This window comes from Chelonia mydas, chromosome 6, assembly GCF_015237465.2.
Source record: "Chelonia mydas isolate rCheMyd1 chromosome 6, rCheMyd1.pri.v2, whole genome shotgun sequence".
Classification (NCBI taxonomy): domain Eukaryota; kingdom Metazoa; phylum Chordata; order Testudines; family Cheloniidae; genus Chelonia; species Chelonia mydas.
This window is the reverse complement of record NC_051246.2, coordinates 92,171,240-92,183,872: the sequence shown is the minus strand read 5'-3', so window position 1 is coordinate 92,183,872 and position 12,633 is coordinate 92,171,240.

Genomic DNA, 12,633 nt, shown 5'->3' with positions numbered 1-12,633 from the left:
TCTGCCCTGGCTCCAGTGAAGCTACCAACAGCCTCTGAGGCTCCCTGCTCGATCGAAGCCCCTGCAGGCTCTCAGCAGCAGCTTCTGGCTTCCTAGCAGCAGCTCCTGGTATGGACAGAGCTCCACAGCAGCAATCTCACTCCTTTCCCCAAAGTGGAGTCCACCACCTGCTCTCCCTGCACAAGGAAGTCTCTTCCTCTTTCTCCAAGGCATCATGGGAGTTGTAATCTCTAAAACTAGATTACAGCACACGGGCTTTCCCCCTGGAACACTCCCAATGAAGTTGAGAGACCCCTCTAATAAAGGGTGCTTATAGTTCAAAAACTAAAGCTATTGTTCTTTGACCCCCTTGGGACTGTCACCTGACATGCTGGAATTACCTCTGAGCCCATTTTCCCTGTCAGCTTGGGATTCCAGAATCCTGTCTTGTTGAGCCAGACATGCTAGCCCACTGCAACCCAGACCCAGGGTCTGAACCACGCCCCCAAAGCTGCAGATTTTAACAAAAAACTGCTCAGTTGGTCACCTATCTCCAGCACCGACACGCAGTTCCCAGTGTGATCCTGTCAAATATAAAGGGAAGGGTAACAACCTTTATGTATGCAGTAATATAAAATCCCTCTTGGCCAGAGGTACAGAATCCCCTTACCTGTAAGGGGTTAATCGGTTCAATTAACCTAGTTGGCACGTGAGCAGAAGGACCAATGGGGAAAGAAGATACTTTCAAATCTGGGGGGAGGCTGTGTTTTTGTACTCTGTGTGTGTTCTCTCAGAAGACAAAGAGAGAGACCAAGCAGGTAATCCAGCTCCTACTGAATGATACATCTAAAATTACAGGAATAGTAAGTAATAGCAAGGAAATGGGTCAGAGTATCTTTTGTTTTAACTTGTGAATTTTCCCTATGCTTAGAGGGAGGTTTATCCCTGTTTTTTTGTAACTTGGGAATCCTCTGTGTTTTGAATCTGTTTACCCTGTAAAATTACTTTCCCTCCTGATTTTACAGAGGTGCTTCTTTTACTTTTTTCTTTATAATAAAGTTCTGTTTTTTTTCAGAATCTGATTGGTTTTAGTGTCCTAAAAACCCAGGGATTTGGTCTGTACTTACCTGTACCAATTGGTGAGGATATTATTCTCTAGCCTCCCCAGGAAAGGGGGTGAAGGGGAATATTGGGGGGAATATTTTGGGGAACAGGAACTCCAAGTGGTTCTTTTCCTTGAATCTTTGTCTAACTCACTTGGTGGTGGCAGCAAATACCGTCCAAGGACAAGAAGGGATTTGTGCCTTGGGGAAGTTTTAACCTAAGCAGGTAGAAATAAGATTAGGGGGTCTTTCATCCGGGTCCCCACATCTGTACCCCAGAGTTCAGAGTGGGGAGGGAACCCTGACAGATCCAAACCCCAAATAAATCCATTTTACTCTGTATAAAACTTATAAAAGTAAACTCATAAATTGTCCACTGTGACAGGGTCAGGCCAGATGGCTACAAGAGAGTGGTCGAAGGGAAATACATTAGTTCCAGGTTAAGCAGGTCCTTTTCCCTGAGTAAGATAACAGGGACCATTCCAGAACTAATTAAGGCAGGCAGGCTAATTAGGACACCTGTAGCCAATTGGGAAGCTGCTAGAATTAATTAAGGCTAATCAGGAAACCTGGTTTAAAAAGGCTGTCACTCCAGTTAGTAAGGTGTGCGAGTAAGGAGCTGGGAACGAGAGGACGTGCTGCTGGAGGACTGAGGAGTACAAGCGTTAACAGATGTTAGGAGGAAGATCCTGTGGTGAGGACAAAGAAGGTGTTGGGAGGAGGCCATGGGGAAGTAGCCCAGGGAGTTGTAGCTGTTGCACAGCTGTTCCAGAAGGCACTCTAGACAGCTGCAGTCCACAGGGCCCTGGGCTGAAACCCAGGGTAGAGGATGAGCCCGGGTTCCCCCCAAACCTCCCAACTCTGGACCCAACACAGGAGGTTCCACCAGAGGGGAAGGTCTCGGAGCATGGTGGATCAGCAGAAACTGCGGGGATTGTTCTTACTCTTTTTTTCCCCCATGCTGGCCAGTGATGACGTTATCTGAGTGAACTGCAGATTTGAGCCACAAAAGTGGCCAAACTGAGGGCTGCTGTGAATCTCTGAGGTGAGGAAAATCCACCAGTAAGCACAGGACCCACCAAGGTAGAGGAGGAACTTTATCACACCACCCTCTATAACACTGATAGAGAGATATGTACAACTGTTTGCTCCCCCAGGTATTAATCACTTACTTTGGGTTAATTAATAAACAAGTGATTTTATTAAGTATAAAAAGTAGGATTTAAGTGGTTTCAAGTAATAACAGACCAAACAAAGTAAGTCACCAAGCAAAAACATGCAAGTCTAAGCCTAATACATTAAGAAATTGTTTACAGATAAAATCTCACCCTCGGAGATGTTCTAATAAGCTTCTTTCACAGACTAGACTCCTTCCTAGTCTGGGCCCAATCCTTTCCCCTGGTACAGTCCTTGTTAGTTCTAACAGACATCTTAGGTGGAAAGCAGGGGTGTTCTCATGACTGGCAACCCCCTTTGTTCTGTCCTACCCCCTTTTTATAGCTTTGGCACAAGTCAGGATCTTTTGTCTTTCTGGGTCCCCACCCTCCCTTCTAAATGGAAAAGTACCAAATTTAAGATGGATTCCAATAACATGTGACATGGTCACATGTCCTGTGAGACCTCATTCTTCATCACCCACGGGCTGGCCCCTACACAGGAAGGCTTGCAGGTAAATAAACCCATTCACAACCAATTGTCCTAGTCAATGGGAGCCATCAAGATTCTAAGCCACCATTAATGGCCCACACTTTGCATAATTACAATAGGACCGCAGAGTTATACTTTATATTTCTAGCTTCAGATACAAGAATGATAGATACATACATACATACAAATAGGAGGAATATATTCAGTAGGTTATAACCTTTGTTATGATACCTTTTTAATCTCCATAAGAGTTAACAATTGAAACAAGTAGCAGAGGTTTATACTTCTGCATCCGATGAAGTGAGCTGTAGCTCACGAAAGCTTATGCTCAAATAAATTGGTTAGTCTCTAAGGTGCCACAAGTACTCCTTTTCTTTATACTTCTGCACGTCAGTTATATATCAACAATGACAGGTTTCAGAGTAGTCTGTATCCGCAAAAAGAAAAGGAGTACTTGTGGCACCTTAGAGAGTAACACATTTATTTGTTAGTCTCTAAGGTGTCACATATATCAACAATGTTACTTTGTTTATTTTGTATATATTCTCTTATTCTGAATCCTTCCTGTGCTGGCAGACATTAGGAAATGAATAAAGCTCCTATCTGAGGTCCCTTCCTACCCTGATATTCTATGATTCTAAGTCCTGGGCTGCTCTTTGCATGTCCTCTGTGTTGTTAACTCCCATAATTCTCTGTCTCAAAGGTGGAAGGATTCTTTCACTCAGCCCCTTTTAAATATTCCTTTAGCTGCCCGATGGCATGCATGCCATGGCAGAGATTCTGGCTTCATTTTTAACGTATCCCAGATATTTCCATCTTCTTGCCTGTATAACTTTGGAGATGAGGAATAGATGAACTCTTGATTTATTCTGGCATTTGTTAGACATTCATTCAATTTAATACCTAGTATTTTTCCTGAGGCATTTGCTTTTGGGCATTTAGACAGCTCTCTGAATCTTTGATAGATTTCCAGCTTTGACAACCATATGTGAAGGTGGAAATAACATTTTAACTGAAGACTTGTATCTTGTTTTTTAAGTTGTGGATTTTCTAACAGTAACTTTGTTACGTAAATTATTTCAGGAACATAAAATGCATAGTGTTTACATGTGCATATACGTGAATGTAACCTTGTTTTCAACATTAAGGGCCTGACCCATTGCTAACTAAAGTCAATGGGAGTCTTTCGTTTGACTTCAGTGGGTGCTGAATCAGTCCCTAAATGTCCCAATATGCTAACCTCACTCTCAGATGAGTAATCTATACTCACACAAGCAGTCCCATTGAAACCGATTACAGCACTTGTATGAGATGTGTGAGTCAGGCTCACAGGACGAGGGCCTGGGGAGTAGATTAATGGTCACCTCCTTTGTAGCACTGTGATTTTTTTTTTTTAAACATATTGGCAGAGTTAAGCCTCCCCCCTCTCCTTTTGATTGATTTTATAGGTGCTTTTTAGTTAATGTCAGAGGGGTTTTGAGTCTTTTTAACCGCTTTTGAAAAGCAAGCATTTGTTAAAGCAGTTTATTTTTCCATGGGGGAGAATGTTTACATTTGCCAAATACAAGGATAGCAAATTATTCACCCAGCTCCAGGAGCCACAAAAGGAGATATGGGGCCTTCTCCTCCTCTCTTGGTGGTGTAAATCAGGAGTGTTTCTAACAACAATTAAGTTATACCAGTGTAAAATTGGTGTGAGATGAGAATCAGACCATGAGATTTTAAAGTAAAGATCTTCTCCATTAAGCCTGAGGCTCTGGCTGAGTCTGGGAAGGTGGCCACTCTTTTATCAGAACAATGTGATTGTTCACTGAGGCATGCTGGGATCAGCCTTGCCCATGACTTATGAGCTATCCCTCAGTCTCACTGATGAGCTGGCAACATCAGCTGTATGTAGTGGGGCTTAATTAGAAAGTCTGACCCCAGCTGTTACTTAAATAAAGCGGTGCCCCTCATGAGAGGGGGAGAAAGGAAGAATTCCCTTTAGGAAGCCTCAGTAGCTTAGAGTGGCTAGGGAGCAGCCCTACAGGAGTAGGGTTAACTCCTGGGGGGCTTAAAGTAGAGAGGAGCCCTGAGCTAGGATCCACAAGGACCAGAAAATGAGATAGAAGTCTATGGAGGCAAAAGGCTACTTTAAGAGTATTTGAACTCCCAGTGGGGAAAAGCCTTGGGGGGTTGGTATCCTGCCAAGGGGGAAAGAATTGAATCTGAGCCCAGGAGGGGCAAAGGACCTTTTGTTTGTGAAGCTGAGCCCAGGAAGTGGACTGAACTGTTGTGAGACTTGCCTAGAGGGCTGAGCCACAGAAGACCTGGAGAAGGAGTCTGGAAAAGACACTAGCTAGGAGTGGTTTCAGAGTAGCAGCCATGTTAGTCTGTATTCGCAAAAAGAAAAGGAGTACTTGTGGCACCTTAGAGACTAAGGAATTTATCTGAGCATAAGCTTTTGTGAGGTACAGCTCACTTCATCGGATGCATCTAGGAGTGTTCACTGTGGCTGGGAAAGTGGCCACCAGTGTGGATGCAAGAGGCAAAATCCTCTCTGGTGCTGTGTTCAGGTACAAGGGGTGTGTCCTTACCTTAAGGTTGTCCCGAACAGGGTGTTTAAGCTATTAGGATATTTTGGGGTTCACCATTGGTCCTAGAGGCCTAAGGCAGATGGGTTGAGGGGCTCCATTTCCCTGAGGGGTTGGCAGACAGTGTTGGTGCCCAGGAAATGTGCCAGAGAGGCTAAGGAAGGAAACTGTGTTGTTTCCTGCTAAAATCCAGGAAAGCTTAAAACACCCAGGGACCCAGGATCTGGCTTGTCTCACAGTACACTAACCAGTGGCCAAGAAGGGGTGCTCAACTGCAATCTGTGACAACTTGTTTCTAGCAATGGTCCAATTCCTATTGTGGAATTCCTCAATGCTTCTCTAAAACACACATACGCTCCCATGCAGACACAGATCTGAGTCCCACACCAGCAGTGCCAAGGGCAGATAAACAAGCTGTGTATTTATCTGTAGTCGGTCACAAGATAGAGCGGTCTGAGGGAATGAAATAGCTATGCCAATCCCAATCCAGTTACACTCAAGCACCGACCGTTTGACTGGTTTTTGGTTTTTAAAGTCTTAGCAAATGGATCCCTAGAAAGTTTGTTGCACATCAGGTTGAATTGCAGCAGCCTTTGTCATGAGAAGGTTGGAACACTCACAGCCATCCTCTGGTGTGGGGGTCGGCAACCTTTCAGAACTGGTTTCAGAGTAACAGCCGTGTTAGTCTGTATTCACAAAAAGAAAAGGAGTACTTGTGGCACCTTAGAGACTAACCAATTTATCTGAGCATGAGCTTTCGTGAGCTACAGCTCAAGTGAGCTGTAGCTCACGAAAGCTCATGCTCAAATAAATTGGTTAGTCTCTAAGGTGCCACAAGTACTCCTTTTCTTTCAGAAGTGGTGTGCTGAGTCTTCATTTATTCACTCTAATTTAAGGTTTCATGTGCCAGTAATACATTTTAACATTTTTAGAAGGTCTCTTTCTATAAGTCTTTAATATATAACTAAACTATTGTATGTAAAGTAAATAAGGCTTTTAAAATGTTTAAGAAGCTTCATTTAAAATTTAAATTAAAATGCAGAGCCCTCCCACCCCCACCCCCCCCGGACCAGTGGCCAGGACCCAGGCAGTGTGAGTGCCACTGAAAATCAGCTCACTTGCCGCCTTTGGCACACATGCCATAGGCTGCCTACCCCTACTCTAGTGCACCTAGCTCAGGGGCGGGCAAACTTTTTGCCCTGAGGGGTATATCGGGTTTCCGAAATTGTATGGAGGGCTGGTTAGGGGAGCCTGTGCCTCCCCAAACAGCCAGGCGTGGCCCAGCCCCTGCTTCCTATCTGATTCCACCTGCTTCTTGCCCCCTGACAGCCCCTGCCCCATCCACCCCTCCCTGACCACCCCGGCCCCATCGAACCTCTCCTCTCATTCCTGACTACCCCCCGGGACCCCTGTCCCATCCAACCAACCCTTCTCCCTGACTGCCCCCTGCCGCCCCATCCAACTCCCCCCACTCCTTCCTGACTGCCCCCTCCAGGACCCCTGCCCCCATTCAACCCTCCTGTTCCCCGCCCTCTGATCGCCCCGACCCCTGACTACCACCCCAAATTCCCCTGCCCTCTATCCAACCCTCTGTGCCCCCTTATCATGCTGCCTGGAGCACTGGGGGCTGGTAATGCTACAGCCACACCGCCCAGAGCACCAGGACAGGCAGCCGTGCCGTGTGGCTGGAGCCAGCCACGCCACCGTGCAGCACAGAGCACCGGGTCAGGCTGTGGCTCTGCAGCTGTGCTGCCTGGCAAGAGCTCACCGCCCTGACCATTGCACAGGTGGTGCAGTGAGCTGAGGCTGCGGGGGAGGGGGAACAGCAGGGGAGGGGCCGGGGGCTAGCCTCCCAGGTCAGGAGCTCAGGGGCTGTGCAGGAGGGTCCCGTGGGCTGGATGTGGCCCGTGGGCTGTAGTTTGCCCACCTCTGATCTAGCTTATGCCTTATTGTGAAACTGAACACTGTAGAGGACCATGTAGTTGCTATTTTGCATGTAAAGTTTCTGTTCAGTCAGTTGTAGTGCAGATTGATCATATGCCCAAACTGCTTTTCATGTGGGATTTTTTTTTTAAAAAAAAAAGCTAGATCAGAGGTGGGCAAACTACAGCCTGCAGGCCACATCCAGCCCGCGGGACCCTCCTGCTGGGCCCCTGAGCTCCTCTGGGTAGCTTTTTATCAGACACCTAGAATATGTCTAAATAGAATGCAATATTGGTTTTGGGTGTTAGCTGGACTTCATTTAAAAAAAAAATTCCACTCTCTGCCTTAACTTTTTTTGAACAGAGGGGGTGTGTAGTGTGGCTATTTTGGAGGGAGGGGGGAGAAATAGCTATGGTCCTGCAAACACAGTGAAATTCCAAATTTCAGCCAGCCTTTCACTGTCCAGAAACACCAGAACAATTACAACAGAGCTTGGGGCAAGGACCTTTAACCAGAGCAAAACAACAAGATGCACTGGATCACTCGTCTAGGAAGTTGTTTCCCCAGTGTCCAATTACAGGGGATAGCTTCCCTGTCTCTTTTTGTGTTGCTTGTCCTGCATGAACTGGGGTGAGATCTCAGACACTATCAGCAAATTGACTTTCTAAGGGCATGGCTACACTTGCAGATGTAGAGCGCTTTGAGTTAAACCCGCCTTCGGAGAGCGTAGTAGAGAAAGCGCTGTGGTCTGTCCACACTGACAGGAACAAGTGCACTGGGATGGCCACATTTGCGGCACTTGCAGTGGCATTGGGAGCAGAGCATTATGGGCAGTTATCCCACAGAGCACCTCTTCCCATTCTGGCACTGTGGCTTGTGGGAAGGGGGCGGAGGGTGCAGAGCATTCTGGGTCCTGTCTCAACGCCCCATAATGCATCGGTTTGCATCCCAGCGATTCCATCTACATTTGGCGCCATCTTTCAATGTTTTTTGTACTGCGCACTCTGGCTTCCCTTTTGGTCTGCAGGAATGGAGCCCAAACTGCTGAGGAGTATGCTGACAAGTCTCGCCAGCACGTCACGTTTGGCAGTCGAGTTATTCAGTATGATCCAAAGTGACAGTGAGGGGTCCGACGATGATATCGACTCAAGTAATGCATATGACACGAGTTTGTTTGTGGCATTCATGGACATGCTCACCACCATGCAACGCCGCTTTTGGCTCGGGAAACAAGCACTGAGTGGTGGGATCACATCGTCATGCAAGTCTGGGATGACGAGCAGCGGCTGCAGAACTTTCAGATGAGAAAAGACACTTTTCATGGGACTGTGTGAGGCGCTCACCCCCACCCTGCGGCGCAAGGACACGAGATTGAGAACTGCCCTGATGGTGGAGAAGCAGGTGGCTATTGCAATCTGGAAGCTGGCAACTCCAGACAGCTACCGATTGGTCGCTAACCAGACAGCTACCGATTGGTCGCTAACCAGACAGCTACCGATCGGTCGCTAACCAGTTTGGAGTGGGGAAGTCGACCGTTGGAATCATGTTGATGCAAGTTTGCAGGGCCATTAATCGCATCCTGCTCAGAAGAACTGTGACTCCAGGTAACGTGCATGACATTGTGGATGGCTTTGCACAAATGGGTTTCCCTAACTGCGGCAGGGCAATAGATGGCACACATTCCAATTCTGGCACCAGCCCACCTAGTCTCAGAGTATGTTAATCAGAAGGGGTATTTCTCTATGGTTCTCCAGGTGCTTGTGGATCGCTTTGGGCCTTTCATTGAAATTAACACAGGCTGGCCTGGAAAAGTGCATGACTCAGGAAGCTGCAAGCCAGGACTTTTTTCCCAGACCAGAAGATCACCATAGGGGAAGTCGAAACGCCCATTGTGATCCTTGGAGACCCCGCTTTCCCTTTAATGCCATGGCTCATGAAACTCTACACAGGGAGCCTTGACAGCAGCAAGGAGTGGTTCAACAACAGGCTGAGCTGGTGCAGAATGACTGTGGAGTGTGCTTTTGGCAGTTTAAAGGGCCGCTGGCGCTCTCTGTATGGGAAGCTGGACCTGGTCAATAACAGCATCCCCACAGTTATATCCACATGCTATACCCTCCATAACATTTCTGAAGGGAAGGGTGAATGATTCACTCAGGCATGGAACTCAGAGGTTCAACACCTGGAGGCTGAATTTGAACAGCCAGAGAGCAGGGCTATTAGAGGGGCCCAGCGCGGGGCTGCAAGGATTAGGGATGCCTTGAGGGAGCAATCTGAGGCTGAAAGCCACCAGTAATGTCTGGTGCCCTGCACAAGAGTGAAGTGCAGTGGTTCCAATGTTAGTAGGAATCTGTGTTTGCTATGCTGACTTGCGGTGCCTGTTTCTTTCCTGGGCTAAGGTATCTTTTACTTTATGCAATAATAAAGAATGTATTCAAAGCCAATAAATCCATTTATTGAAAAGAAACACAACTGTTTGGGAAACAGGGCAAGGCGGTGGGGTGGGGAATGGTACAATCACAGATTTGCGTATGTCCTGTTTATCATACTCAGCCTTCCTGTCTGGAGTGCTGTGCAATGAGTGCTGCACTTCAGGATGGCTATACTGCATGGTGATAGGGGCTTGAGTGATGGTGATAGGGGCATGGTGATAGAGGGTAAGGGTCATAGTTTTTCAGGGCTGGGTGGTAAAGCTACAGGTGCTGGAGGCAGCTGGTGGCAGTAAGAACTCGGATGTTGGGGAAGGTGGTTTGGAGGTGACATGGGGGCACAAGGGAAAGAGTTTTGGGACAAGGGCTGCAGGGTGGGTTGGGCATTGTAGTGTTCCACCTGCATGGCTACAAGCGCCTGGATTGAGTCCGCTTCGCGCTCCATTATGCTTATCAGCCGATCTGTGCTTTGCTGCCGGAGCACCACACTTTTGTGCTGGTGCTCCTCATTCTGCTGGCGGATCCTCCTTTCACTGTCCCCGCCACTCCTGCACTTTTCGATTTTTTTTTTTCTCATTACTTGAATGCTGCATTACTTCATGCAGCATGTTTTTCTTGCTTCTACGTGGCCTCTTTCTGATTCTTTGGAGTCTTTCAGCTGGTGATAACACGGATGGCTGAGATCTCAAGGTTGCATCTGTAAAGGCAATATTCAACAGTTAACAGAGGCAGCATTGTTCACACAGAGCAATGATTCCCCCATACTTAAGGGCAAGCACAGTCTACACAATAGCATAATTTGTCCATCCCAAAGCAAGCGCGCACAACCCCCCAGGAGTCCCAAAAGGGTGAGTAAGCACGGAGTCAAGCGTGACTGATTGTTTCACGGCTGTACTGTCCTCTGGGTTTCTGTGTCTTGCGGAGAGCCAACAGCGGCAGGGGGCCCCTATACTGAACACTGTCCCCACATTTTCCACAGGAATTCATCCTGGAAGATATCTCGCTGCTGAGGGTGATCTGGGAAGCAAGGTAGGGTCTTCTACCGCAATGCGGATTCCGCCCTGGCCCATATACAGCTTGCCTGTATGCAGCAATGGTCCCCCCGCTCCTCACGGCACAGTGGCACGGACAAGTTAGCCTTACTGGGACAAGGAACACAGTGGCTCTCCCAAGAAACCCACACAAGCGCATTGCCCAAGTTCTGGATGAGACCTTTGAAGAGATCACTGAGGCTGATTACCACCATGTGACAGAGCACATCAATGCCCTATTCCGCATCTAGGCATGCATGCAGCCCTAACCCCCCTCACCCCAAGAGCCTGCACTGAATAACTTCCTTCCCAAAATAAAAGCCGCCTACCGGGAACCTCCTCTGGTGTTTGTCCTTCCCCAAGCACCGGCCGCCGCAACTGGCTACCTTCCTCCTGGCTTGAGGAATGCATGCATCTAGGGATTCCGGGGTGTCTTCCTCTGCCTCAGTACCCTCGCTCCTGCTTTGCTGCTGCTCCTCCTCCTCCCGCCTTGTTGAACTGGGCTCTGAAGTGTCGATGATTGTCTTTGGAGTGGAGGTGGGGTCACCCCCAAGTATTGCGTCCAGCTCTTTGTAGAAATGGCAGGTCACAGGGGCAGCACTGGAGTGGCTGTTTGCCTTGCGGGCTTTGCAGTAGGCATGCCGCAGCTCCTTCACTTTAACCCTGCACTGCAGTGCGTCCTGGTCATGGCCTCTTTCCATCATGTCCCTTGATATCTGACCGAAGGTATTGTAATTCCTACAGCTGGAGCGCAGCTGGGACTGGACAGCTTCCTCCCCCAAACACTGATGAGGTCCAGCACCTTGCAATTGCTCCATGCTGGGGATCGCCTGGCGCGTGGAGGCATGGTCACCTGGAAAGATTCGCTGAGAGCACTCCATGCCTGGCTGAGCAAACAGGAAGGGGATTTTCAAAATTCCCAGAGAATTTAAAGGGCAGGTCTGATGGCTGAACTCTATTGCCCTGCCCTCAGGTGACCAAAGCGATGACCAGAGTGGCTAGAACAGGCATGTAGGATACTTCTGGAGGCTGATCACAGCGCACTAACAGACCAGGGCGTCCACACTGGTGCTCCAGCGGAGGCGCGCAAAACATTATTTCATTTGTCAAGGTGGAGTACCAGGAGCAGACCAGCCGCGGAGTCGGAGCGCTCTACGTGCCTTGCTGGTGTGGACGGGTAGTGAGCTAGTGTGCCCGGGGCTCCTTTAATGCGCTGTAACTCACAAGTGTAGCCAAGCCCTAAGAATCTAATCTGCAGTGTAGGAATTTGGGGGAGGGAGGGAGAATGGAGTGGTTTTTATCCTCTATGTGAATGAGCAGCAGTTGGACATCAAAGGGTAGGTTCCTAGAAGTGCCCAGCATGGAGGCAATCTGACTGGAATAATTCAGGCTGGTTTAGGCTAACCTGCTTTCTAGAGGTGAGATCAATGAAGCTGAGGATTTGTCTCTCCAAAGGAAAGCATGCAAAACCTGTCAGTGTAGACATTTAACCTGGTCTGGTCAGAGCAGCAGAATAAGCTTCCTTGCCTAGGCCCCTGCCTTTGTATTAATTATTATAGCTTTGAGTGATGGATTCTGGCAAAAAGAAGAAGGCACCATTGCTGTATGAGTGACTTCACTTCACTTCTCTAGCTCTATTTTACTCGGGGGGGAAGAGGTTAGTTCTCTGCAAACCTCCTGGAGTTCTGAGGTTTCCCCCACCACAAGCTTTCATCCTTCCCCTCTAGGCAAGCAGCAGGCTCTACTGATTTTGGTTGACTTTAATGTACCCTCTACACACACACACACACACACACACACACACACTGAATTATTTGAAAGCTCATGTCTACTTTAAGTTGAGGTATGATGTGCTGTTACCATAGAAACAGAGAAACAATGATATCATCACATTAAAATGACCACTTTGAAATATTTGCATTGGTTTCTGTGAGCTCTATCAACAGTGTGA